This window comes from Heptranchias perlo, chromosome 20 (assembly GCF_035084215.1).
Source record: "Heptranchias perlo isolate sHepPer1 chromosome 20, sHepPer1.hap1, whole genome shotgun sequence".
NCBI lineage: Eukaryota > Metazoa > Chordata > Chondrichthyes > Hexanchiformes > Hexanchidae > Heptranchias > Heptranchias perlo.
This window is the reverse complement of record NC_090344.1, coordinates 25,642,157-25,667,672: the sequence shown is the minus strand read 5'-3', so window position 1 is coordinate 25,667,672 and position 25,516 is coordinate 25,642,157. Positions and strand designations below refer to the sequence as shown.

Below are 25,516 nucleotides of genomic sequence, written 5' to 3'. Positions count from 1 at the left end.
CAATCCCGGCCTGTTCCGAGACACCGACTCCTCCGTCGAAGCAGCTTTCACCGCCAGGACCGATATCGCGCTCCCTTTGCCGTACTTCAGCAAATTTAAAGCTGAAAATACAAAACAGGACGGACAGTATGTGGAAAGCTGTTAAACTTTCAGTGTTCAGATTTTAATGAGAACTATAAACAGGGCTTTGGGGAGATATTAAGTGCGTGTGTAGTAAGAGTGCGCTGTTGTTTTATGAAGTGTGGGAGTCTATATATGAATTCGATGTTCACACATGAACTGTGGGTGTGTGTATGTGAGTGCGATGTGTATCTATGAACTGTGGGTGTGTTTATATGAGTGCGATGTGTATCTATGAAATGTGGGTGTGTATATATAAATGTGATGTTTATATGTGAACTGTGGGTGTGTATATATGAGTGCGATGTTTATATATGAACTGTGGGTGTGTATATATGAGTGCGATGTTCACATATGAACTGTGGGGTGTGTATATATGAGTGCGATGTTTATATATGAACTGTGGGTGTGTATATATGAGTGCGATGTTTACATATGAACTGTGGGTGTGTATATATGAGTGCGATGTTTATATATGAACTGTGGGTGTGTATATATGAGTGCGATGTTTATATATGAACTGTGGGTGTGTATATATGAGTGCGATGTTTATATATGAACTGTGGGTGTGTATATATGAGTGCGATGTTTATATATGAACTGTGGGTGTGTATATATGAGTGCGATGTTCACATATGAACTGTGGGGTGTGTATATATGAGTGCGATGTTTATATATGAACTGTGGGTGTGTATATATGAGTGCGATGTTTATATATGAACTGTGGGTGTGTATATATGAGTGCGATGTTTATATATGAACTGTGGGTGTGTATATATGAGTGCGATGTTTATATATGAACTGTGGGTGTGTATATATGAGTGCGATGTTTATATATGAACTGTGGGTGTGTATATATGAGTGCGATGTTTATATATGAACAATCGGAGTTCATATATGAGTGCAATATTTATATATGATCTGCGGGAGTGCATACGTAGGTGCGATGTTTATATATGAACAATGGGAGTGTATACATGAGTGCGATGTTTATATTATTAAGAGGATGCCATCTCTGGATCCATTCGCCTATCTGATACCTCCTGAGCCCACCTGAACCTCTTTGATTCTCCCTCAGCTTCTCATCTTCTCTGATACGCTCAGAGAGTCCATTATCTTCTTTGAAATTTGTCAGCGCCCTTTACACTCTCTGATACCCGCTGAGTGCCCCGCACCCACTGATACGCCCTGAGCGTCCTTGCACTCTCTGATTCCCTCTGGCAGTCCTTCCCCTCTGTGAGATCTCAATATACTCTCTGATATCCTCTGACGGTCCCTTCCCCTCTCTGAGATCACCTTGCCCAAATGGATCGCCACTCAGAAGCCATTGGACGTCCTGGTGCCTTCTCAGAACCCGTTACCGTCCTTGCTATCAAAGTACGGTGTAACTTCACAGGTGAATCTAACGGTCTGTGTTAAGAATGAGATCCAGAGTTTGTTCGGTTGCTGTTGCTTCCGCCTGTCCCATCCGAGAGCTCGATCGGCAGTCGGAACCGATCTCCCTCCAATAAACTGGGTGTGGATGTATAAATGCGTTGTGGTTTTATAAACTGTGTGAGTGCATCGATGAGTGTGATACTTATATGAACTGTGGGTGTTTATATATGAGTGTGATCTTTATATATGAGCTGTGGGTGTGTATATATGAGTGCGATGATTATATATGAACTGTGCGTGTGTGTATGAGTGCGATTTTTTTTAATGAATTGCGGAATGAACAGGAGGGGAAATGCCCCCTGGGGTTATATTTTCTTCCACGACAATGACATAAAGTAAACTTTTGACAAGGGGCTGAAATAGCTCAGTTGGGAGAGCGTTAGACTGAAGATCTAAAAGTCCTTGGTTCAATCTCGAGTTTCGGCAGTTCCTGGTTATTTCGTTTCTTCTTCCTTGCTTCGATTCTCGCATTTCTTTGCAGTAACATTTGAGACCAGCCACTGAAGGATTGGGGATGGAATCGAGAGGCATCAAGGATGGGAAATATTAATGGCGTCTTTATTTGGCTTTAATTTCTCTCATACCTTCTGCTTTTTTCTCTTGTTTTTTTCACTCTCAGTGCCGCTGACATTGCAGCACGAGGTGTCGGCAGCGCGCTGATGATCTTCAAGTGTATTCGCGCCTTTCAGACACTTCGTGTGACACAAGAACGTTCCAATCCCGGCCTGTTCCAGGACACCGACTCCTCCGTCGAAGCAGCTTTCACCACCAGGACCGATATCGCGCTCCCTTTGCCGTACGTCAGCAAATTTAAAGCTGAAAATACAAAACAGGACGGACAGTATCTGGAAAGCAGTTAAACTTTCAGTGTTCAGATTTTAATAAGAACTATAAACAGGGCTTTGGGTAGATATTAAGTGCGTGTGCAGTAAGAGTGCGCTGTTGGTTTATAAAGTGTGGGAGTCTATATATGAGTGCGATGTTCACACATGAACTGTGGGTGTGGAAATATGAGTTTGATGTTTATATATGAACTGTGGGTGTGTATATATGAGTTTGATGTTTATGTATGAACGATGGGTGTTTATATATGAGTGTGATATTTATATATGAACCGTGAGTGTGTATATATGAGTGTGATGTTTATATATGAACTGTGGGTGTGTATATATGAGTGCGATGTTCACACATGATCTGTGGGTGTGTATATATGAGTTCGATGTTTATATGTGAACGATGGGTGTTTATATATGAGTGTGATATTTATATATGAACTACAGGTGCGTATATATGGGTGTGATGTTTATATATGAACTGTGGGTGTGTGTATATGAGTGTGATGTTTATATATGAACTGTGGGTGTGTATATATGAGTGTGATATTTATATATGAACTGTGGGTGTGTATATATGAGTGCGATGTTCACATATGAACTGTGGGTGTGTATATATGAGTGTGATGTTTATATATGAACTGTGGGTGTGTATATATGAGTGCGATGTTTATATATGAAGAATGGGAGTGTATACATTAGTGCGATGTTTATAATATTAAGAGGATGCCAACTCTGGATCCATTCGCCTATCTGACACCTCCTGAGCCCACCTTACCCTCTTTGATTCTCCCTGAGCTCTTCATCTTCTCTGATACGCTCAGAGAGTCCATTATCCTCCTTGAACCTTGCAAGCGCCCTTTACACTATCTGATACCCGCTGAGTGCCCCTCGCCCACTGATACGCCCTGAGCGTCCTTACACTCTCTGATACCCTCTGGCACTCCTTCCCCTCTGTGAGATCTCAATATACTCTCTGATACCGTCTGACTGTCCCTCACCCTCTCCGAGCCCCATTACACTCTCTGATGCCATCTGACTCTCCCTTCCCCTCTCTGAGATCCCCTTGCCCAAATGGATCGCCACACAGAAGCCATGAGACGTCCTGATGCCTTCTCAGAACCCGTTACCGTCCTTGCTGTTAAAGTACGGTGTAACTTCACAGGTGGATCTCCCGGTCTGTGATAACGATGAGATCCAGAGTTTGTTCGGTTGCTGTTGCTTCCGCCTGTCCCATCCGAGAGCTCGATCGGCAGTCGGTACCGATCTCCCTCCAATGAACTGGATGTGGATGTATGAATGCGTTGTGGTTTTATAAACTGTGGGAGTGTATCGATGAGTGTGATATTTATATGAACTGTGGGTGTGTATATATGAGTGCGATCTTTATATATGAGCTGTGGGTGTGTATATATAAATGAGATTTTTTCTATGAATTGCGGAATGAACCGGAGGGGAAATGCCTCCTGGAGTTATATTTTCTTCCAAGACAATGACATAAAGTTAATCGTTGAAAAGGGGCCGAAATAGCTCAGTTGGGAGAGCGTTAGACTGAAGATCTAAAGGTCCTTGGTTCAATCCCGAGTTTCGGCAGGTTCCTGATTATTTAGTTTCTTCTTCCTTGCTTCGATTCTCGCGTTTATTTGCAGGAACATTTGATACCCGCCACTGAAGAATTGGGGATGGAATCGAGAGGCATCAAGAATGGGAAATATTTATGGCGTCTATATTTGGCTTTGATTTCTCTCATACCTTCTGCTTTTTTCTCATGGTTTTTTCACTCTCAGTGCCGCTGACATTGGAGCAGGAGGTGTCGGCACCGCGCTGATGATCTTCATGTGAATCCGCGCCTTTCAGACACTTCGTGTGACACAAGAACGTTCCAATCCCGGCCAGTTTCTGGACACCGACTCCTCCGTCGAAGCAGCTTTCACCGCCAGGACCGATATCGCGCTCCCTTTGCCGTACTTCAGCAAATTTAAAGCTGAAAATACAAAACAGGACGGACAGTATGTGGAAAGCTGTTAAACTTTCAGTGTTCAGATTTTAATGAGAACTATAAACAGGGCTTTGGGGAGATATTAAGTGCGTGTGTAGTAAGAGTGCGCTGTTGTTTTATGAAGTGTGGGAGTCTATATATGAATTCGATGTTCACACATGAACTGTGGGTGTGTGTATGTGAGTGCGATGTGTATCTATGAACTGTGGGTGTGTTTATATGAGTGCGATGTGTATCTATGAAATGTGGGTGTGTATATATAAATGTGATGTTTATATGTGAACTGTGGGTGTGTATATATGAGTGCGATGTTTATATATGAACTGTGGGTGTGTATATATGAGTGCGATGTTCACATATGAACTGTGGGGTGTGTATATATGAGTGCGATGTTTATATATGAACTGTGGGTGTGTATATATGAGTGCGATGTTTACATATGAACTGTGGGTGTGTATATATGAGTGCGATGTTTATATATGAACTGTGGGTGTGTATATATGAGTGCGATGTTTATATATGAACTGTGGGTGTGTATATATGAGTGCGATGTTTATATATGAACTGTGGGTGTGTATATATGAGTGCGATGTTTATATATGAACTGTGGGTGTGTATATATGAGTGCGATGTTCACATATGAACTGTGGGGTGTGTATATATGAGTGCGATGTTTATATATGAACTGTGGGTGTGTATATATGAGTGCGATGTTTATATATGAACTGTGGGTGTGTATATATGAGTGCGATGTTTATATATGAACTGTGGGTGTGTATATATGAGTGCGATGTTTATATATGAACTGTGGGTGTGTATATATGAGTGCGATGTTTATATATGAACTGTGGGTGTGTATATATGAGTGCGATGTTTATATATGAACAATCGGAGTTCATATATGAGTGCAATATTTATATATGATCTGCGGGAGTGCATACGTAGGTGCGATGTTTATATATGAACAATGGGAGTGTATACATGAGTGCGATGTTTATATTATTAAGAGGATGCCATCTCTGGATCCATTCGCCTATCTGATACCTCCTGAGCCCACCTGAACCTCTTTGATTCTCCCTCAGCTTCTCATCTTCTCTGATACGCTCAGAGAGTCCATTATCTTCTTTGAAATTTGTCAGCGCCCTTTACACTCTCTGATACCCGCTGAGTGCCCCGCACCCACTGATACGCCCTGAGCGTCCTTGCACTCTCTGATTCCCTCTGGCAGTCCTTCCCCTCTGTGAGATCTCAATATACTCTCTGATATCCTCTGACGGTCCCTTCCCCTCTCTGAGATCACCTTGCCCAAATGGATCGCCACTCAGAAGCCATTGGACGTCCTGGTGCCTTCTCAGAACCCGTTACCGTCCTTGCTATCAAAGTACGGTGTAACTTCACAGGTGAATCTAACGGTCTGTGTTAAGAATGAGATCCAGAGTTTGTTCGGTTGCTGTTGCTTCCGCCTGTCCCATCCGAGAGCTCGATCGGCAGTCGGAACCGATCTCCCTCCAATAAACTGGGTGTGGATGTATAAATGCGTTGTGGTTTTATAAACTGTGTGAGTGCATCGATGAGTGTGATACTTATATGAACTGTGGGTGTTTATATATGAGTGTGATCTTTATATATGAGCTGTGGGTGTGTATATATGAGTGCGATGATTATATATGAACTGTGCGTGTGTGTATGAGTGCGATTTTTTTTAATGAATTGCGGAATGAACAGGAGGGGAAATGCCCCCTGGGGTTATATTTTCTTCCACGACAATGACATAAAGTAAACTTTTGACAAGGGGCTGAAATAGCTCAGTTGGGAGAGCGTTAGACTGAAGATCTAAAAGTCCTTGGTTCAATCTCGAGTTTCGGCAGTTCCTGGTTATTTCGTTTCTTCTTCCTTGCTTCGATTCTCGCATTTATTTACAGTAACATTTGAGACCAGCCACTGAAGGATTGGGGATGGAATCGAGAGGCATCAAGGATGGGAAATATTAATGGCGTCTTTATTTGGCTTTAATTTCTCTCATACCTTCTGCTTTTTTCTCTTGGTTTTTTCACTCTCAGTGCCGCTGACATTGGAGCAGGAGGTGTCGGCACCGCGCTGATGATCTTCATGTGTATTCGCGCCTTTCAGACACTTCGTGTGACACAAGAACGTTCCAATCCCGGCCTGTTCCAGGACACCGACTCCTCCGTCGAAGCAGCTTTCACCACCAGGACCGATATCGCGCTCCCTTTGCCGTACGTCAGCAAATTTAAAGCTGAAAATACAAAACAGGACGGACAGTATCTGGAAAGCAGTTAAACTTTCAGTGTTCAGATTTTAATAAGAACTATAAACAGGGCTTTGGGTAGATATTAAGTGCGTGTGCAGTAAGAGTGCGCTGTTGGTTTATAAAGTGTGGGAGTCTATATATGAGTGCGATGTTCACACATGAACTGTGGGTGTGGAAATATGAGTTTGATGTTTATATATGAACTGTGGGTGTGTATATATGAGTTTGATGTTTATGTATGAACGATGGGTGTTTATATATGAGTGTGATATTTATATATGAACCGTGAGTGTGTATATATGAGTGTGATGTTTATATATGAACTGTGGGTGTGTATATATGAGTGCGATGTTCACACATGATCTGTGGGTGTGTATATATGAGTTCGATGTTTATATGTGAACGATGGGTGTTTATATATGAGTGTGATATTTATATATGAACTACAGGTGCGTATATATGGGTGTGATGTTTATATATGAACTGTGGGTGTGTGTATATGAGTGTGATGTTTATATATGAACTGTGGGTGTGTATATATGAGTGTGATATTTATATATGAACTGTGGGTGTGTATATATGAGTGCGATGTTCACATATGAACTGTGGGTGTGTATATATGAGTGTGATGTTTATATATGAACTGTGGGTGTGTATATATGAGTGCGATGTTTATATATGAAGAATGGGAGTGTATACATTAGTGCGATGTTTATAATATTAAGAGGATGCCAACTCTGGATCCATTCGCCTATCTGACACCTCCTGAGCCCACCTTACCCTCTTTGATTCTCCCTGAGCTCTTCATCTTCTCTGATACGCTCAGAGAGTCCATTATCCTCCTTGAACCTTGCAAGCGCCCTTTACACTATCTGATACCCGCTGAGTGCCCCTCGCCCACTGATACGCCCTGAGCGTCCTTACACTCTCTGATACCCTCTGGCACTCCTTCCCCTCTGTGAGATCTCAATATACTCTCTGATACCGTCTGACTGTCCCTCACCCTCTCCGAGCCCCATTACACTCTCTGATGCCATCTGACTCTCCCTTCCCCTCTCTGAGATCCCCTTGCCCAAATGGATCGCCACACAGAAGCCATGAGACGTCCTGATGCCTTCTCAGAACCCGTTACCGTCCTTGCTGTTAAAGTACGGTGTAACTTCACAGGTGGATCTCCCGGTCTGTGATAACGATGAGATCCAGAGTTTGTTCGGTTGCTGTTGCTTCCGCCTGTCCCATCCGAGAGCTCGATCGGCAGTCGGTACCGATCTCCCTCCAATGAACTGGATGTGGATGTATGAATGCGTTGTGGTTTTATAAACTGTGGGAGTGTATCGATGAGTGTGATATTTATATGAACTGTGGGTGTGTATATATGAGTGCGATCTTTATATATGAGCTGTGGGTGTGTATATATAAATGAGATTTTTTCTATGAATTGCGGAATGAACCGGAGGGGAAATGCCTCCTGGAGTTATATTTTCTTCCAAGACAATGACATAAAGTTAATCGTTGAAAAGGGGCCGAAATAGCTCAGTTGGGAGAGCGTTAGACTGAAGATCTAAAGGTCCTTGGTTCAATCCCGAGTTTCGGCAGGTTCCTGATTATTTAGTTTCTTCTTCCTTGCTTCGATTCTCGCGTTTATTTGCAGGAACATTTGATACCCGCCACTGAAGAATTGGGGATGGAATCGAGAGGCATCAAGAATGGGAAATATTTATGGCGTCTATATTTGGCTTTGATTTCTCTCATACCTTCTGCTTTTTTCTCATGGTTTTTTCACTCTCAGTGCCGCTGACATTGGAGCAGGAGGTGTCGGCACCGCGCTGATGATCTTCATGTGAATCCGCGCCTTTCAGACACTTCGTGTGACACAAGAACGTTCCAATCCCGGCCTGTTCCGAGACACCGACTCCTCCGTCGAAGCAGCTTTCACCGCCAGGACCGATATCGCGCTCCCTTTGCCGTACTTCAGCAAATTTAAAGCTGAAAATACAAAACAGGACGGACAGTATGTGGAAAGCTGTTAAACTTTCAGTGTTCAGATTTTAATGAGAACTATAAACAGGGCTTTGGGGAGATATTAAGTGCGTGTGTAGTAAGAGTGCGCTGTTGTTTTATGAAGTGTGGGAGTCTATATATGAATTCGATGTTCACACATGAACTGTGGGTGTGTGTATGTGAGTGCGATGTGTATCTATGAACTGTGGGTGTGTTTATATGAGTGCGATGTGTATCTATGAAATGTGGGTGTGTATATATAAATGTGATGTTTATATGTGAACTGTGGGTGTGTATATATGAGTGCGATGTTTATATATGAACTGTGGGTGTGTATATATGAGTGCGATGTTCACATATGAACTGTGGGGTGTGTATATATGAGTGCGATGTTTATATATGAACTGTGGGTGTGTATATATGAGTGCGATGTTTACATATGAACTGTGGGTGTGTATATATGAGTGCGATGTTTATATATGAACTGTGGGTGTGTATATATGAGTGCGATGTTTATATATGAACTGTGGGTGTGTATATATGAGTGCGATGTTTATATATGAACTGTGGGTGTGTATATATGAGTGCGATGTTTATATATGAACTGTGGGTGTGTATATATGAGTGCGATGTTCACATATGAACTGTGGGGTGTGTATATATGAGTGCGATGTTTATATATGAACTGTGGGTGTGTATATATGAGTGCGATGTTTATATATGAACTGTGGGTGTGTATATATGAGTGCGATGTTTATATATGAACTGTGGGTGTGTATATATGAGTGCGATGTTTATATATGAACTGTGGGTGTGTATATATGAGTGCGATGTTTATATATGAACTGTGGGTGTGTATATATGAGTGCGATGTTTATATATGAACAATCGGAGTTCATATATGAGTGCAATATTTATATATGATCTGCGGGAGTGCATACGTAGGTGCGATGTTTATATATGAACAATGGGAGTGTATACATGAGTGCGATGTTTATATTATTAAGAGGATGCCATCTCTGGATCCATTCGCCTATCTGATACCTCCTGAGCCCACCTGAACCTCTTTGATTCTCCCTCAGCTTCTCATCTTCTCTGATACGCTCAGAGAGTCCATTATCTTCTTTGAAATTTGTCAGCGCCCTTTACACTCTCTGATACCCGCTGAGTGCCCCGCACCCACTGATACGCCCTGAGCGTCCTTGCACTCTCTGATTCCCTCTGGCAGTCCTTCCCCTCTGTGAGATCTCAATATACTCTCTGATATCCTCTGACGGTCCCTTCCCCTCTCTGAGATCACCTTGCCCAAATGGATCGCCACTCAGAAGCCATTGGACGTCCTGGTGCCTTCTCAGAACCCGTTACCGTCCTTGCTATCAAAGTACGGTGTAACTTCACAGGTGAATCTAACGGTCTGTGTTAAGAATGAGATCCAGAGTTTGTTCGGTTGCTGTTGCTTCCGCCTGTCCCATCCGAGAGCTCGATCGGCAGTCGGAACCGATCTCCCTCCAATAAACTGGGTGTGGATGTATAAATGCGTTGTGGTTTTATAAACTGTGTGAGTGCATCGATGAGTGTGATACTTATATGAACTGTGGGTGTTTATATATGAGTGTGATCTTTATATATGAGCTGTGGGTGTGTATATATGAGTGCGATGATTATATATGAACTGTGCGTGTGTGTATGAGTGCGATTTTTTTTAATGAATTGCGGAATGAACAGGAGGGGAAATGCCCCCTGGGGTTATATTTTCTTCCACGACAATGACATAAAGTAAACTTTTGACAAGGGGCTGAAATAGCTCAGTTGGGAGAGCGTTAGACTGAAGATCTAAAAGTCCTTGGTTCAATCTCGAGTTTCGCCAGTTCCTGGTTATTTAGTTTCTCCTTCCTTGCTTCGATTCTCGCATTTCTTTGCAGTAACATTTGAGACCAGCCACTGAAGGATTGGGGATGGAATCGAGAGGCATCAAGGATGGGAAATATTAATGGCGTCTTTATTTGGCTTTAATTTCTCTCATACCTTCTGCTTTTTTCTCTTGGTTTTTTCACTCTCAGTGCCGCTGACATTGGAGCAGGAGGTGTCGGCACCGCGCTGATGATCTTCATGTGTATTCGCGCCTTTCAGACACTTCGTGTGACACAAGAACGTTCCAATCCCGGCCTGTTCCAGGACACCGACTCCTCCGTCGAAGCAGCTTTCACCACCAGGACCGATATCGCGCTCCCTTTGCCGTACGTCAGCAAATTTAAAGCTGAAAATACAAAACAGGACGGACAGTATCTGGAAAGCAGTTAAACTTTCAGTGTTCAGATTTTAATAAGAACTATAAACAGGGCTTTGGGTAGATATTAAGTGCGTGTGCAGTAAGAGTGCGCTGTTGGTTTATAAAGTGTGGGAGTCTATATATGAGTGCGATGTTCACACATGAACTGTGGGTGTGGAAATATGAGTTTGATGTTTATATATGAACTGTGGGTGTGTATATATGAGTTTGATGTTTATGTATGAACGATGGGTGTTTATATATGAGTGTGATATTTATATATGAACCGTGAGTGTGTATATATGAGTGTGATGTTTATATATGAACTGTGGGTGTGTATATATGAGTGCGATGTTCACACATGATCTGTGGGTGTGTATATATGAGTTCGATGTTTATATGTGAACGATGGGTGTTTATATATGAGTGTGATATTTATATATGAACTACAGGTGCGTATATATGGGTGTGATGTTTATATATGAACTGTGGGTGTGTGTATATGAGTGTGATGTTTATATATGAACTGTGGGTGTGTATATATGAGTGTGATATTTATATATGAACTGTGGGTGTGTATATATGAGTGCGATGTTCACATATGAACTGTGGGTGTGTATATATGAGTGTGATGTTTATATATGAACTGTGGGTGTGTATATATGAGTGCGATGTTTATATATGAAGAATGGGAGTGTATACATTAGTGCGATGTTTATAATATTAAGAGGATGCCAACTCTGGATCCATTCGCCTATCTGACACCTCCTGAGCCCACCTTACCCTCTTTGATTCTCCCTGAGCTCTTCATCTTCTCTGATACGCTCAGAGAGTCCATTATCCTCCTTGAACCTTGCAAGCGCCCTTTACACTATCTGATACCCGCTGAGTGCCCCTCGCCCACTGATACGCCCTGAGCGTCCTTACACTCTCTGATACCCTCTGGCACTCCTTCCCCTCTGTGAGATCTCAATATACTCTCTGATACCGTCTGACTGTCCCTCACCCTCTCCGAGCCCCATTACACTCTCTGATGCCATCTGACTCTCCCTTCCCCTCTCTGAGATCCCCTTGCCCAAATGGATCGCCACACAGAAGCCATGAGACGTCCTGATGCCTTCTCAGAACCCGTTACCGTCCTTGCTGTTAAAGTACGGTGTAACTTCACAGGTGGATCTCCCGGTCTGTGATAACGATGAGATCCAGAGTTTGTTCGGTTGCTGTTGCTTCCGCCTGTCCCATCCGAGAGCTCGATCGGCAGTCGGTACCGATCTCCCTCCAATGAACTGGATGTGGATGTATGAATGCGTTGTGGTTTTATAAACTGTGGGAGTGTATCGATGAGTGTGATATTTATATGAACTGTGGGTGTGTATATATGAGTGCGATCTTTATATATGAGCTGTGGGTGTGTATATATAAATGAGATTTTTTCTATGAATTGCGGAATGAACCGGAGGGGAAATGCCTCCTGGAGTTATATTTTCTTCCAAGACAATGACATAAAGTTAATCGTTGAAAAGGGGCCGAAATAGCTCAGTTGGGAGAGCGTTAGACTGAAGATCTAAAGGTCCTTGGTTCAATCCCGAGTTTCGGCAGGTTCCTGATTATTTAGTTTCTTCTTCCTTGCTTCGATTCTCGCGTTTATTTGCAGGAACATTTGATACCCGCCACTGAAGAATTGGGGATGGAATCGAGAGGCATCAAGAATGGGAAATATTTATGGCGTCTATATTTGGCTTTGATTTCTCTCATACCTTCTGCTTTTTTCTCATGGTTTTTTCACTCTCAGTGCCGCTGACATCGGAGCAGGAGGTGTCGGCACCGCGCTGATGATCTTCATGTGAATCCGCGCCTTTCAGACACTTCGTGTGACACAAGAACGTTCCAATCCCGGCCTGTTCCGAGACACCGACTCCTCCGTCGAAGCAGCTTTCACCGCCAGGACCGATATCGCGCTCCCTTTGCCGTACTTCAGCAAATTTAAAGCTGAAAATACAAAACAGGACGGACAGTATGTGGAAAGCTGTTAAACTTTCAGTGTTCAGATTTTAATGAGAACTATAAACAGGGCTTTGGGGAGATATTAAGTGCGTGTGTAGTAAGAGTGCGCTGTTGTTTTATGAAGTGTGGGAGTCTATATATGAATTCGATGTTCACACATGAACTGTGGGTGTGTGTATGTGAGTGCGATGTGTATCTATGAACTGTGGGTGTGTTTATATGAGTGCGATGTGTATCTATGAAATGTGGGTGTGTATATATAAATGTGATGTTTATATGTGAACTGTGGGTGTGTATATATGAGTGCGATGTTTATATATGAACTGTGGGTGTGTATATATGAGTGCGATGTTCACATATGAACTGTGGGGTGTGTATATATGAGTGCGATGTTTATATATGAACTGTGGGTGTGTATATATGAGTGCGATGTTTACATATGAACTGTGGGTGTGTATATATGAGTGCGATGTTTATATATGAACTGTGGGTGTGTATATATGAGTGCGATGTTTATATATGAACTGTGGGTGTGTATATATGAGTGCGATGTTTATATATGAACTGTGGGTGTGTATATATGAGTGCGATGTTTATATATGAACTGTGGGTGTGTATATATGAGTGCGATGTTCACATATGAACTGTGGGGTGTGTATATATGAGTGCGATGTTTATATATGAACTGTGGGTGTGTATATATGAGTGCGATGTTTATATATGAACTGTGGGTGTGTATATATGAGTGCGATGTTTATATATGAACTGTGGGTGTGTATATATGAGTGCGATGTTTATATATGAACTGTGGGTGTGTATATATGAGTGCGATGTTTATATATGAACTGTGGGTGTGTATATATGAGTGCGATGTTTATATATGAACAATCGGAGTTCATATATGAGTGCAATATTTATATATGATCTGCGGGAGTGCATACGTAGGTGCGATGTTTATATATGAACAATGGGAGTGTATACATGAGTGCGATGTTTATAATATTAAGAGGATGCCATCTCTGGATCCATTCGCCTATCTGATACCTCCTGAGCCCACCTGAACCTCTTTGATTCTCCCTCAGCTTCTCATCTTCTCTGATACGCTCAGAGAGTCCATTATCTTCTTTGAAATTTGTCAGCGCCCTTTACACTCTCTGATACCCGCTGAGTGCCCCGCACCCACTGATACGCCCTGAGCGTCCTTGCACTCTCTGATTCCCTCTGGCAGTCCTTCCCCTCTGTGAGATCTCAATATACTCTCTGATATCCTCTGACGGTCCCTTCCCCTCTCTGAGATCACCTTGCCCAAATGGATCGCCACTCAGAAGCCATTGGACGTCCTGGTGCCTTCTCAGAACCCGTTACCGTCCTTGCTATCAAAGTACGGTGTAACTTCACAGGTGAATCTAACGGTCTGTGTTAAGAATGAGATCCAGAGTTTGTTCGGTTGCTGTTGCTTCCGCCTGTCCCATCCGAGAGCTCGATCGGCAGTCGGAACCGATCTCCCTCCAATAAACTGGGTGTGGATGTATAAATGCGTTGTGGTTTTATAAACTGTGTGAGTGCATCGATGAGTGTGATACTTATATGAACTGTGGGTGTTTATATATGAGTGTGATCTTTATATATGAGCTGTGGGTGTGTATATATGAGTGCGATGATTATATATGAACTGTGCGTGTGTGTATGAGTGCGATATTTTTTTAATGAATTGCGGAATGAACAGGAGGGGAAATGCCCCCTGGGGTTATATTTTCTTCCACGACAATGACATAAAGTAAACTTTTGACAAGGGGCTGAAATAGCTCAGTTGGGAGAGCGTTAGACTGAAGATCTAAAAGTCCTTGGTTCAATCTCGAGTTTCGGCAGTTCCTGGTTATTTCGTTTCTTCTTCCTTGCTTCGATTCTCGCATTTCTTTGCAGTAACATTTGAGACCAGCCACTGAAGGATTGGGGATGGAATCGAGAGGCATCAAGGATGGGAAATATTAATGGCGTCTTTATTTGGCTTTAATTTCTCTCATACCTTCTGCTTTTTTCTCTTGGTTTTTTCACTCTCAGTGCCGCTGACATTGGAGCAGGAGGTGTCGGCACCGCGCTGATGATCTTCATGTGTATTCGCGCCTTTCAGACACTTCGTGTGACACAAGAACGTTCCAATCCCGGCCTGTTCCAGGACACCGACTCCTCCGTCGAAGCAGCTTTCACCACCAGGACCGATATCGCGCTCCCTTTGCCGTACGTCAGCAAATTTAAAGCTGAAAATACAAAACAGGACGGACAGTATCTGGAAAGCAGTTAAACTTTCAGTGTTCAGATTTTAATAAGAACTATAAACAGGGCTTTGGGTAGATATTAAGTGCGTGTGCAGTAAGAGTGCGCTGTTGGTTTATAAAGTGTGGGAGTCTATATATGAGTGCGATGTTCACACATGAACTGTGGGTGTGTATATATGAGTTTGATGTTTATATATGAACTGTGGGTGTGTATATATGAGTTTGATGTTTATGTATGAACGATGGGTGTTTATATATGAGTGTGATATTTATATATGAACCGTGAGTGTGTATATATGAGTGTGATGTTTATATATGAACTGTGGGTGTGTATATATGAGTGCGATGTTCACACATGATCTGTGGGTGTGTATATATGAGTTCGATGTTTATATGTGAACGATGGGTGTTTATATATGAGTGTGATATTTATATATGAACTACAGGTGCGTATATATGGGTGTGATGTTTATATATGAACTGTGGGTGTGTGTATATGAGTGTGATGTTTATATATGAACTGTGGGTGTGTATATATGAGTGTGATATTTATATATGAACTGTGGGTGTGTATATATGAGTGCGATGTTCACATATGAACTGTGGGTGTGTATATATGAGTGTGATGTTTATATATGAACTGTGGGTGTGTATATATGAGTGCGATGTTTATATATGAAGAATGGGAGTGTATACATTAGTGCGATGTTTATAATATTAAGAGGATGCCAACTCTGGATCCATTCGCCTATCTGACACCTCCTGAGCCCACCTTACCCTCTTTGATTCTCCCTGAGCTCTTCATCTTCTCTGATACGCTCAGAGAGTCCATTATCCTCCTTGAACCTTGCAAGCGCCCTTTACACTATCTGATACCCGCTGAGTGCCCCTCGCCCACTGATACGCCCTGAGCGTCCTTACACTCTCTGATACCCTCTGGCACTCCTTCCCCTCTGTGAGATCTCAATATACTCTCTGATACCGTCTGACTGTCCCTCACCCTCTCCGAGCCCCATTACACTCTCTGATGCCATCTGACTCTCCCTTCCCCTCTCTGAGATCCCCTTGCCCAAATGGATCGCCACACAGAAGCCATGAGACGTCCTGATGCCTTCTCAGAACCCGTTACCGTCCTTGCTGTTAAAGTACGGTGTAACTTCACAGGTGGATCTCCCGGTCTGTGATAACGATGAGATGCAGAGTTTGTTCGGTTGCTGTTGCTTCCGCCTGTCCCATCCGAGAGCTCGATCGGCAGTCGGTACCGATCTCCCTCCAATGAACTGGATGTGGATGTATGAATGCGTTGTGGTTTTATAAACTGTGAGAGTGTATCGATGAGTGTGATATTTATATGAGCTGTGGGTGTGTATTTATGAGTGCGATCTTTATATATGAGCTGTGGGTGTGTATATATAAATGAGATTTTTTCTATGAATTGCGGAATGAACCGGAGGGGAAATGCCTCCTGGAGTTATATTTTCTTCCAAGACAATGACTTAAAGTTAATTGTTGAAAAGGGGCCGAAATAGTTCAGTTGGGAGAGCGTTAGACTGAAGATCTAAAGGTCCTTGGTTCAATCCCGAGTTTCGGCAGGTTCCTGATTATTTAGTTTCTTCTTCCTTGCTTCGATTCTCGCGTTTATTTGCAGGAACATTTGATACCCGCCACTGAAGAATTGGGGATGGAATCGAGAGGCATCAAGAATGGGAAATATTTATGGCGTCTATATTTGGCTTTGATTTCTCTCATACCTTCTGCTTTTTTCTCATGGTTTTTTCACTCTCAGTGCCGCTGACATTGGAGCAGGAGGTGTCGGCACCGCGCTGCTGATCTTCATGTGAATCCGCGCCTTTCAGACACTTCGTGTGACACAAGAACGTTCCAATCCCGGCCTGTTCCGAGACACCGACTCCTCCGTCGAAGCAGCTTTCACCACCAGGACCGATATCGCGCTCCCTTTGCCGTACTTCAGCAAATTTAAAGCTGAAAATACAAAACAGGACGGACAGTATGTGGAAAGCTGTTAAACTTTCAGTGTTCAGATTTTAATGAGAACTATAAACAGGGCATTGGGGAGATATTAAGTGCGTGTGTAGTAAGAGTGCGCTGTTGTTTTATGAAGTGTGGGAGTCTATATATGAATTCGATGTTCACACATGAACTGTGGGTGTGTGTATATGAGTGCGATGTTTATATATGAACTGTGGGTGTGTATATATGAATGTGATGTTTATATGTGAACTGTGGGTGTGCATATATGAGTTCGATGTTCACATATGAACTGTGAGTGTGTATATATGAGTGCGATGTTTATATATGAACTGTGGGTGTGTATATATGAGTGCGATGTTTACATATGAACAATTGGAGTTCGTATATGAGTGCAATATTTATATATGATCTGCGGGAGTGCATACGTAGGTGCGATGTTTATATATGAACAATGGGAGTGTATACATGAGTGCGATGTTTATAATATTAAGAGGATGACATCTCTGGATCCATTCGCCTATCTGATACCTCCTGAGCCCACCTGACCCTCTTTGATTCTCCCTGAGCTTCTCATCTTCTCTGATACGCTCAGAGAGTCCATTATCTTCTTTGAAATTTGTCAGCGCCCTTTACACTCTCTGATACCCGCTGAGTGCCCCGCACCCACTGATACGCCCTGAGCGTCCTTGCACTCTCTGAATCCCTCTGGCAGTCCTTCCCCTCTGTGAGATCTCAATATACTCTCTGATACCCTCTGACTGTCCCTTACCCTCTCTGAGCCCTATTACACTCTCTGATGCCCTCTGACTGTCCCTTCCCTTCTCTGAGCCCCATCACACTCTCTGAAGCCCTCTGACGGTCCCTTCCCCTCTCTGAGATCACCTTGCCCAAATGGATCGCCACTCAGAAGCCATTGGACGTCCTGGTGCCTTCTCAGAACCGGTTACCGTCCTTGCTATCAAAGTACGGTGTAACTTCACAGGTGAATCTACCGGTCTGTGTTAAGAATGAGATCCAGAGTTTGTTCGGTTGCTGTTGCTTCCGCCTGTCCCATCCGAGAGCTCGATCGGCAGTCGGAACCGATCTCCCTCCAATAAACTGGGTGTGGATGTCTGAATGCGTTGTGGTTTTATAAACTGTGTGAGTGCATGGATGAGTGTGATACTTTTATGAACTGTGTGTGTTTATATATGAGTGTGATCTTTATATATGAGCTGTGGGTGTGTATATATGAGTGCGATCTTTATATATGAACTGTGGGTGTGTATATATGAGTGCGATTTTTTTTAATGAATTGCGGAATGAACAGGAGGGGAAATGCCCCCTGGGGTTATATTTTCTTCCACGACAATGACATAAAGTAAACTTTTGACAAGGGGCTGAAATAGCTTAGTTGGGCGAGCGTTAGACTGAAAATCTAAAGGTTCTTGGTTCAATCCCGAGTTTCGGTCGTTCCTGGTGATTCAGTTTCTTCTTCCTTGCTTCGATTCTCGCATTTCTTCACACTCACATTTGACACCAGCCACTGAAGGATTGGGGATGGAATCGAGAGGCATCAAGGATGGGAAATATTAATGGCGTCTTTATTTGGCTTTGATTTCTCATATACCTTCTGCTTTTTTCTCTTGGTTTTTTCACTCTCAGTGCCGCTGACATTGGAGCAGGAGGTGTCGGCACCGCGCTGATGATCTTCATGTGAATCCGCGCCTTTCAGACACTTCGTGTGACACAAGAACGTTCCAATCCCGGCCAGTTTCTGGACACCGACTCCTCCGTCGAAGCAGCTTTCACCGCCAGGACGGATATCGCGCTCCCTTTGCCGTACGTCAGCAAATTTAACGCTGAAAATAAAAAACAGGACGGACAGTATCTGGAAAGCAGTTAAGCTTTCAGTGTTCAGATTTTAATAAGAACTATAAACAGGGCTTTGGGCAGATATTAGGTGCGTGTGTAGTAAGAGTGCGCTGTTGTTTTATAAAGTGTGGGAGTCTATATATGAATTCGATGTTCACACATGAACTGTGGGTGTGTATATATGAGTGCGATGTTCACATATGAACTGTGGGTGTGTCTATATGAGTTTGATGTTTATATATGAACGATGGGTGTTTATATATGAGTGCGATATTTATATATGAACTGGTGGTCCGTATATATGAGTCTGATGTTTATATATGAACTGTGGATGTGTATGCATGAGTTTGATGTTTATATATGAACTGTGGGTGTGTATATATGAATGTGATGTTTATATATGAACTGTGGGTGTGTATATATGAGTGTGATGTTTATATATGAACTATGGGTGTGTATATATGAGTGCGATGTTCACATATGAACTGTGGGTGTGTATATATGAGTGCGATGTTTATATATGATCTGCGGGAGTGCATACATGAGTGCGATGTTTATATATGAAGAATGGGAGTGTATACATTAGTGCGATGTTTATAATATTAAGAGGATGCCAACTCTGGATCCATTCGCCTATCTGACACCTCCTGAGCCCACCTTACCCTCTTTGATTCTCCCTGAGCTCTTCAACTTCTCTGATATTCTCAGAGAGTCCATTATCCTCTTTGAACCTTGTCAGCGCCCTTTACACTCTCTGATACCCGCTGAGTGCCCCTCACCCACTGATACGCCCTGAGCGTCCTTACACTCTCTGATACCCTCTGGCACTCCTTCCCCTCTGTGGGATCTCAATATACTCTCTGATACCCTCTGACTGTCCCTCACCCTCTCCGAGCCCCATGACACTCTCTGATGCCATCTGACTCTCCCTTCCCCTCTCTGAGATCCCCTTGCCCAAATGGATCGCCACTCAGAAGCCATTGGACATCCTGATGCCTTCTCAGAACCCGTTACCGTCCTTGCTATCAAAGTACGGTGTAACTTCACAGGTGGATCTACCGGTCTGTGTTAAGGATGAGATCCAGAGTTTGTTCGGTTGCTGTTGCTTCCGCCTGTCCCATCCAGGAGCTCGATGGGCAGTCGGTACCGATTTTCCCTCCAATAAACTGGGTGTGGATGTCTGAATGCGTTGTGGTTTTATAAACTGTGGGAGTGTATCGATGAGTGCGATGTTTATATATGAACTGTGGGTGTGTATATATGAGTGTGATCTTTATATATGAACTGTGGGTGTGTATATATGAGTGTGATCTTTATATATGAACTGTGGGTGTGTATATATGAGTGTGATGTTTATATATGAACTGTGGGTGTGTATATATGAGTGCGATGTTTATATATGAACTGTGGGTGTGTATATATGAGTGTGATCTTTATATATGAACTGTGGGTGTGTATATATGAGTGTGATGTTTATATATGAACTGTGGGTGTGTATATATGAGTGCGATGTTTATATATGAACTGTGGGTGTGTATATATGAGTGCGATGTTTATATATGAACTGTGGGTGTGTATATATGAGTGCGATGTTTATATATGAACTGTGGGTGTGTATATATGAGTGCGATGTTTATATATGAACTGTGGGTGTGTATATATGAGTGCGATGTTTATATATGAACTGTGGGTGTGTATATATGAGTGCGATGTTTATATATGAACTGTGGGTGTGTATATATGAGTGCGATCTTTATATATGAACTGTGGGTGTCTATATATCAGTGCGATTTTTTTTTATGAATTGCGGAATGAACAGGAGGGGAAATGTCCCCTGGGGTTATATTTTCTTCCACGACAATGACATAAAGTAAACTTTTGACAAGGGGCCGAAACAGCTCAGTTGGGAGAGCGTTAGACTGAAGATCGTAAAGGCCCTTGGCTCAATCCCGAGTTTCGGCATTTCCTGCTTATTTAGTTTCTTCTTCCTTGCTTCGATTCTCGCATTTATTTGCAGTAACATTTGATAACGGCCACTGAAGGATTGGGGGTGGAATCGAGAGGCATCAAGGATGGGAAATATTTATAGTGTCTACATTTGGCTTTGATTTCTCTCATACCTTCTGCCTTTTTCTCTTGTTTTTTTCATTCTCGGTGCCGCTAACATTGCAGCACCAGGTGTCGGCACCGCGCTGATGATCTTCATGTGAATCCGCGCCTTTCAGACACTTCGTGTGACACAAGAACGTTCCAATCCCGGCCAGTTCCGAGACACCGACTCCGCCGTCGAAGCAGCTTTCACCGCCAGGACCGATATCGCGCTCCCTTTGCCGTACTTCAGCAAATTTAAAGCTGAAAATACAAAACAGGACTGACAGTATCTGGAAAACAGTTAAGCTTTCAGTGTTCAGATTTTAATAAGAACTATAAACAGGGCTTTGGGTAGATATTAAGGGCGTGTGCAGTAAGAGTGCGCTGTTGTTTTATAAAGTGTGGGAGTCTATATATGAATTCGATGTTCACACATGAACTGTGGGTGTGGAAATATGAGTTTGATGTTTATATATGAACTGTTGGTGTGTATATATGAGTTTGATGTTTATGTATGAACGATGGGTGTTTATATATGAGTGTGATATTTATATATGAACTGTGGGTGTGTATATATGAGTGTGATGTTTATATATGAACTGTGGGTGTGTATATATGAGTGTGATATTTATATATGAACTGTGGGTGTCTATATATGAGTGCGCTCTTTATATATGAGTTGTGGGTGTGTATATATGAGTGCGATGTTTATATATGAAATGTGGGTTTGTGTATATGAGTGTGATGTTTATATATGTGCTGTGGGTGTGTATCTATGAGTGCGATTTTTTATACGAATTGCGGAATGAACAGGAGGGGAAATGCCTCCTGGATTTATATTTTCTTCCAAGACAATGACATAAAGTAAATGTTTGACAAAGGGCCGAAATAGCTCAGTTGGGAGAGCGTTGGACTGAAAATCTAAAGGTCCTTGGTTCAATTTCGAGTTTCGGCAGTTTTTGGTTATTTAGTTTCTTCTTCCTTGCTTCGATTCTCGCATTTATTTACAGTAACATTTGATACCCGCAACTGAAGAATTGGTGATGGAATCGAGTGGCATCAAGGATGGGAAATATTAATGGTGTCTATATTTGGCTTTGATTTCTCTCACACCTTCTGCCTTTTTCTCTTGGTTTTGTCACTCTCTTTGCCGCGAACATTGCAGCACCAGGTGTCGGCTCCGCGCTGATGATCTTCATGTGAATGCGCGCCTTTCAGACAGTTCGTGTGACACAAGAACGTTAAACTCCCGGCCAGTTCCAAGGCACTGACTCCTCCGTCGAAGCAGCTTTCACCACCAGGACCGATATCGCGCTCCCTTTGCCGTAATTCTGCAAATGTATCGCTGAAAATCCAGAACAGGACGGACAATATCTGGAAAACAGTTAAAATTTCAGTGTTCAGATTTTAATGAGAATTATGAAGAGGGCTTTGGGTTGATATTAGGTGCGTGTGTAGTAAGAGTGCGCTGTTGTTTTATAAAGTGTGGGAGTCAAAATATGAATTCGCTGTTCACACATGAACTGTGGGTGTGTACATTTGAGTGTGATGTTTATATATGAACTGTGGGGGTGCATATTTGAGTGTGATGTTAAGATATGAACTGTGGGTGTGTATATTTGAGTGCGATGTTCACATATGAACTGTGGGTGTGTATATATGAGTGTGATATTGATATATGAACTGTGGGTGTGTATGTATGAGTGCGATGTTCACATATGAACTGTGGGTGTGTATATATGAGTGTGATGTTTATATATGAACTGTGGGTGTGTATATATGAGTGCAATGTTCATATATGAACTGTGGGTGTTTATATATGAGTGTGATCTTTATATATGAGCTGTGAGTGTGTATCTATGAGTGCGATGTTTATATATGAACTGTGGGTGTGTGTTTGTGAGTACGATTTTTTTAATGAATTGCGGAATGAACAGGAGGGCAAATGCCCCCTGGGGTTATATTTTCTTCCACGACAATGACATAAAGTAAACTTTTGACAAGGGGCCGAAATAGCTCAGTTGGGAGAGCGTTAGACTGAAGATCGAAAGGTCCTTGGTTCAATCCCGAGTTTCGGCAGTTCCTGGTTATTTAGTTTCTTCTTCCTTGCTTCGATTCTCGCATTTCTTCATAATAACATTTGAGACCAGCCACTGAAGGATTCGGTATGGAATCGAGAGGCATCAAGGATGGGAAATATTAATGGCGTCTTTATTTGGCTTTGATTTCTCTCATACCTTCTGCTTTTTTCTCTTGGTTTTTTCACTCTCAGTGCCGCTGACATTGGAGCAGGAGGTGTCGGCAGCGCGCTGATGATCTTCAAGTGTATTCGCGCCTTTCAGACACTTCGTGTGACACAAGAACGTTCCAATCCCGGCCTGTTCCTGGACACCGACTCCTCCGTCGAAGCAGCTTTCACCACCAGGACCGATATCGCGCTCCCTTTGCCGTACGTCAGCAAATTTAACGCTGAAAATACAAAGCAGGACGGACAGTATCTGGAAAGCAGTTAAGCTTTCAGTGTTCAGATTTTAATGAGAACTATAAACAGGGCTCTGGGTAGATATTAAGTGCGTGTGTAGTAAGAGTGCGCTGTTGTTTTATAAAGTGTGGGAGTCTATATATGAATTCGATGTTCACACATGAACTGTGGGGGTGTAAAAATGAATGTGATGTTTATGTATGAACTATGGGAGTGTATATATGAGTGTGATGTTTATATATGAACTGTGTGTGTGTCTATATGAGTGCGATGTTCACATATCAACGGTGGGTGTGTATATATGAGTGCGATGTTTATATATGAACTGTGGGTATGTATATCTGAGTGCGATGTTTATATATGAACAATGGGAGTGTATACATGAGTGCGATATTTATAATATTAAGCGGATGCCAACTCTGGATCCATTCGCCTATCTGATATCTCTTGAGCCCAACTTACCCTCTTTGATTCTCCCTGAGCTCCTCATCTTCTCTCAGAGAGTCCATTATCCTCTTTGAACCTTGTCAGCGCCCCTTACACTCTCTGATACCCGCTGAGTGCCCCTCACCCACTGATACGCCCTGAGCGTCCTTACACTCTCTGATACCCTCTGGCAGTCCTTCCCCTCTGTGAGATCTCAATATACTCTCTGATACCCTCTGACTGTCTCTTACCCTCTCTGAGCCCCATTACACTCTCTGATACCCTTTGACTGTCCCGACGCCGCTCTGAGCCCCATTGCACTCTCTGATGCCCTCTGACTATCCCTTCCCCTCTCTGAGATCCCCTTGCCCAAATGGATCGCCACTCAGAAGCCATTAGACGTCCTGATGCCTTCTCAGAACCCGTTACCGTCCATGCTATCAAAGTACGGTGTAACTTCACAGGTGGATCCACCGGTCTGTGTTGAGGGTGAGATCCAGAGTTTGTTCGGTTTCTGTTGCTTCCGCCTGTCCCATCCGAGAGCTCAATCGGCAGTCGGTGCCGATCTCCCTTCAATGAACTGGATGTGGATGCATGAATGCATTGTGGTTTTATAAGCTGTGGGTGTGTATCGATGAGTGTGATATTTATATGAACTGTGGGTGTGTATATATGAGTGCGATCATTATATATGAGCTGTTGGTGTGTATATGTGAGTGCGCTCTTTATATCTGAACCGTGGGTGTGTATATATGAGTGCGATGTTTATATATGAACTCTGGGTTTGTGTATATGAGTGTGATGTTTATATATGTGCTGTGGGTGTGTATCTATGAGTGCGATTTTTTAAACGAATTGCGGAATGAACAGGAGGGGAAATGCCTCCTGGATTTATATTTTCTTCCAAGACAATGACATAAAGTAAATTTTTGACAAGGGGCCGAAATAGCTCAGTTGGGTGAGCGTTGAACTGAATATCTAAAGGTCTTTGGTTCAATTCCGAGTTTCGGCAGTTTTTGGTTATTTCGTTTCTTCTTCCTTGCTTCGATTCTCGCATTTATTTACAGTAAAATTTGATACCCGCCACTGAAGAATTGGTGATGGAATCGAGAGGCATCAAGGATGGGAAATATTTATGGTGTCTATATTTGGCTTTGATTTCTCTCATACCTTCTGCTTTTTTCTCTTGGTTTTTTCACTCTCAGTGCCGCTGACATTGGAGCAGGAGGTGTCGGCACCGCGCTGATGATCTTCATGTGAATCCGCGCCTTTCAGACACTTCGTGTGACACAAGAACGTTCCAATCCCGGCCAGTTCCGAGACACCGACTCCTCCGTCGAAGCAGCTTTCACCGCCAGGACCGATATCGCGCTCCCTTTGCCGTACGTCAGCAAATTTAAAGCTGAAAATACAGAACAGGACGGACAGTATGTGGAAAGCAGTTAAACTTTCAGTGTTCA

At 42.8% G+C, this 25,516-nt stretch overlaps 13 non-coding genes across 13 annotated transcripts; all 13 read left to right on the top strand.

The window, feature by feature from the left end:
• Window positions 1-1,910: 1,910 nt before the first annotated feature.
• trnaf-gaa (transfer RNA phenylalanine (anticodon GAA)) lies at window positions 1,911-1,983 on the top strand. The gene has a single exon. It is a non-coding gene; the product is annotated as a tRNA-Phe (tRNA).
• A 1,927-nt stretch (window positions 1,984-3,910) lies between these two features.
• Window positions 3,911-3,983, top strand: trnaf-gaa (transfer RNA phenylalanine (anticodon GAA)). Its single transcript has one exon. It is a non-coding gene; the product is annotated as a tRNA-Phe (tRNA).
• A 2,200-nt stretch (window positions 3,984-6,183) lies between these two features.
• Window positions 6,184-6,256, top strand: trnaf-gaa (transfer RNA phenylalanine (anticodon GAA)). The gene has a single exon. It is a non-coding gene; the product is annotated as a tRNA-Phe (tRNA).
• Window positions 6,257-8,183: 1,927 nt separating this feature from the next.
• On the top strand, window positions 8,184-8,256 carry trnaf-gaa (transfer RNA phenylalanine (anticodon GAA)). Its single transcript has one exon. It is a non-coding gene; the product is annotated as a tRNA-Phe (tRNA).
• A 2,199-nt stretch (window positions 8,257-10,455) lies between these two features.
• On the top strand, window positions 10,456-10,529 carry trnaf-gaa (transfer RNA phenylalanine (anticodon GAA)). Its single transcript has one exon. It is a non-coding gene; the product is annotated as a tRNA-Phe (tRNA).
• Window positions 10,530-12,456: 1,927 nt separating this feature from the next.
• trnaf-gaa (transfer RNA phenylalanine (anticodon GAA)) lies at window positions 12,457-12,529 on the top strand. Its single transcript has one exon. It is a non-coding gene; the product is annotated as a tRNA-Phe (tRNA).
• A 2,201-nt stretch (window positions 12,530-14,730) lies between these two features.
• On the top strand, window positions 14,731-14,803 carry trnaf-gaa (transfer RNA phenylalanine (anticodon GAA)). Its single transcript has one exon. It is a non-coding gene; the product is annotated as a tRNA-Phe (tRNA).
• A 1,927-nt stretch (window positions 14,804-16,730) lies between these two features.
• trnaf-gaa (transfer RNA phenylalanine (anticodon GAA)) lies at window positions 16,731-16,803 on the top strand. The gene has a single exon. It is a non-coding gene; the product is annotated as a tRNA-Phe (tRNA).
• Window positions 16,804-18,581: 1,778 nt separating this feature from the next.
• Window positions 18,582-18,654, top strand: trnaf-gaa (transfer RNA phenylalanine (anticodon GAA)). Its single transcript has one exon. It is a non-coding gene; the product is annotated as a tRNA-Phe (tRNA).
• A 2,291-nt stretch (window positions 18,655-20,945) lies between these two features.
• On the top strand, window positions 20,946-21,019 carry trnaf-gaa (transfer RNA phenylalanine (anticodon GAA)). The gene has a single exon. It is a non-coding gene; the product is annotated as a tRNA-Phe (tRNA).
• A 1,011-nt stretch (window positions 21,020-22,030) lies between these two features.
• trnaf-gaa (transfer RNA phenylalanine (anticodon GAA)) lies at window positions 22,031-22,103 on the top strand. Its single transcript has one exon. It is a non-coding gene; the product is annotated as a tRNA-Phe (tRNA).
• A 1,051-nt stretch (window positions 22,104-23,154) lies between these two features.
• Window positions 23,155-23,227, top strand: trnaf-gaa (transfer RNA phenylalanine (anticodon GAA)). The gene has a single exon. It is a non-coding gene; the product is annotated as a tRNA-Phe (tRNA).
• A 1,768-nt stretch (window positions 23,228-24,995) lies between these two features.
• trnaf-gaa (transfer RNA phenylalanine (anticodon GAA)) lies at window positions 24,996-25,068 on the top strand. Its single transcript has one exon. It is a non-coding gene; the product is annotated as a tRNA-Phe (tRNA).
• Window positions 25,069-25,516: the final 448 nt, after the last annotated feature.